This window comes from Cetorhinus maximus, unplaced genomic scaffold (genome assembly GCF_964194155.1).
Source record: "Cetorhinus maximus unplaced genomic scaffold, sCetMax3.hap1.1 HAP1_SCAFFOLD_848, whole genome shotgun sequence".
In the NCBI taxonomy this organism is placed as follows: Eukaryota; Metazoa; Chordata; class Chondrichthyes; order Lamniformes; family Cetorhinidae; genus Cetorhinus; species Cetorhinus maximus.
Genome location: NW_027596790.1, coordinates 11,855 through 15,000, shown reverse-complemented (window position 1 = coordinate 15,000; position 3,146 = coordinate 11,855).

Genomic DNA, 3,146 nt, shown 5'->3' with positions numbered 1-3,146 from the left:
TGCCTGTGAACAGGCTTTGTATTTTTATTATTCATCATCAAGTACACCGCCAGGTGACACTTTGTGATTTTTTTTGCTCATAAATACAGTTTTCTTATTTGTAAAACATCGGAAGCAACATGTTGGCGCTCGCACGGCTAGGAAATGCCGACTGGCGTGCGTCGCCTGCTTTCACATCGGTTCTGGGCACGCACACAGTGCTGACTCTGCCCATGTCAAACACTACAGTGTGCAACCCAAGGGGACTCAGGCACCCCGCCCGCCCCCTAGGTGCCTGTGAACAGGCTTTGTATTTTTATTTCTCATCATCAAGTACACCGCCAGGTGAAACTTTGTGATTTTTTTTTTTGCTGCTCATAAATACAATTTTCTTATTTGTAAAACAACGGAAGCAACCTGTTGGCGCTCGCACGGAGAGGAAATGCCGACCGGCGTGCGTCGCCTGCGTTCAAAAGGGTTCTGGGCACGCACACAGTGTTGACTCTGTCCATGTCAAACACTCTATAGTGTGCAACCCAAGGGGACTCAGGCACCCCCGCCCCAAAGGTGCCTGTGAACAGACTTTGTATTTTTATTTTTCATCATCAAGTACACCGCCAGGTGACACTTTGTGATTTTTTTTGTTCATAAATACACATGTATATATATATTTGACACTTTGTCATTTTGTCTGTTCTTTTCGCCACACGCCATGTTTATTAAACCAGGGTTACCACCGGTCTGGACCCTGGCCGATATTTCAGACCGACAACGGAGTTCGGAAAGCCCGCACAAATTCATCTTAAATCCTCATATAGGACTTCCGAGAGCTCTTTGAAAGGTATTCTATTTGAAAACGCTTACCACCCTCAAAGTCGCACTTTTCTGGGCATTTTTAAAGTGTGACCGTTGTCTGAAAATGTTCTGAAAATCGTGTCCCCGAAAATCTCCGGGTACCCCGCCAACCTCCCCTGCCAACAATTGCAACCGTAAGGTCGGGCGGTAGGCCTACCGTCCAGGAGGCCCCAAAGCCCGCAAAACGCCATTTTGCCATTTTCTCATCGGGACTTCCGAGGGGAACTCATTAACGAGCTCCAGGAGTGGTATGCCAGAAATTGCAACTTGACCCGTCGCCGGGCACACCCGCTACTCTCTGCGGGAATACCCCCACCGGGTGCCGGGTAAAGGCCTCGGATCTGACCTCATGGACTTCCGTCTGCGCACGGATTTTGCTCTCGCGGGCCCAAGAGCCACTTTCCACGGCCTACCAATGCAATCCGAAGTGCATTGGCCAACCATTACAACGGGAAACACTTTGCCTCTCCGCCAGAGACTAAGTCCAATTGGTTAACCATTTCTCAGGAAAACACTTTGCCTCTCTGCCAGAGACTAAGTCCAATTGGTTAACCATTTCTCATGGCCGCAATTTGCCTGCTGTTCACAGACTAAGTCCAATTGGTTAACCATTTCTCAGGAAAACACTTTGCCTCTCTGCCAGAGACTAAGTCCAATTGGTTAACCATTTCTCAGGAAAACGCTTTGCCTCTCTGCCAGAGACTAAGTCCAATTGGTTAACCATTTCTCTTGAAAACACTTTGCCTCTCTGCCAGAGACTAAGTCCAATTGGTTAACCATTTCTCATGGCCACAGTTTGCCTGCCGTTCAGAGACTAAGTCCAATTGGTTAACCATTTCTCGTGAAAACACTTTGTCTCTCCGCCAGAGACTAAGTCCAATTGGTTAACCATTTCTCGTGAAAACACTTTGCCTCTCCGCCAGAGACTAAGTCCAATTGGTTAACCATTTCTCTTGAAAACACTTTGCCTCTCTGCCAGAGACTAAGTCCAATTGGTTAACCATTTCTCGTGAAAACACTTTGTCTCTCTGCCAGAGACTAAGTCCAATTGGTTAACCATTTCTCGTGAAAACACTTTGTCTCTCCGCCAGAGACTAAGTCCAATTGGTTAATCATTTCTCAAGGCCACAATTTGCCTGCCGTTCAGAGACCAAGTCCAATTGGTTAACCATTTCTCTTGAAAACACTTTGCCTCTCTGCCAGAGACTAAGTCCAATTGGTTAACAATTTCTCTTGAAAACACTTTGTCTCTCCGCCAGAGACTAAGTCCAATTGGTTAGCCATTTCTCTTGAAAACACTTTGCCTCTCTGCCAGAGACTAAGTCCAATTGGTTAACCATTTCTCGTGAAAACACTTTGTCTCTCCGCCAGAGACTTAGTCCAATTGGTTAATCATTTCTCAAGGCCACAATTTGCCTGCCGTTCAGAGACCAAGTCCAATTGGTTAACCATTTCTCTTGAAAACACTTTGCCTCTCTGCCTCTCTGCCAGAGACTAAGTCCAATTGGTTAACCATTTCTCTTGAAAACACTTTGTCTCTCCGCCAGAGACTAAGTCCAATTGGTTAATCATTTCTCAGGAAAACACTTTGTCTCTCCGCCAGAGACTAAGTCCAATTGGTTAATCATTTCTCAGGAAAACACTTTGCCTCTCTGCCAGAGACTAAGTCCAATTGGTTAACCATTTCTCGTGAAAACACTTTGCCTCTCTGCCAGAGACTAAGTCCAATTGGTTAACCATTTCTCAGGGGCACACCGAGGGCAATCTGTAACGTCTCGCGGGCCCGGGGGCCCCTTTGCACGGCCTGCGAATGCAATCCGAGGCGCACTGTCCTTCGTTTGGTTAACCATTTCTCAGGGGCACACCGAGGGCACCCTGCATTGTCTCGCGGGCCCGGAGGCCACTTTGCACGGCCTGCCAATGCAATCCGAGGTGCTTCGCCCTTGGCCGCCTTCCCGGCCGGCTTCGGGACGTTTCGGGGGCTCTCACCGGGGCAAATCCGGTCCCCCGGGCGATTAGGAGGCCTCCCCGGGCAGGCCCGGGCTTCAGGCCGCCGCTTTTCCATCCCGGCCGAAAGAGGCGAAAAATGCCGAAAATGGCCAAAAATGGCCGCCGGCAGGGCCTGTCGGTCGGTTTGGCGGCAGCCTGGGTCGGTCCCTGCAGACCTGGAGGCTCGAGAAGGTTTTTGGCGATGTCGACCGATTCTCGATTTGCCACCTCCTACTATTCTGCAGGTACCCCGCCAACCTCCCCTGCCAACAATTCCAACCGTAAGGTCGGGCGGTAGTCCTACCGTCCAGGAGGCCCTAAAA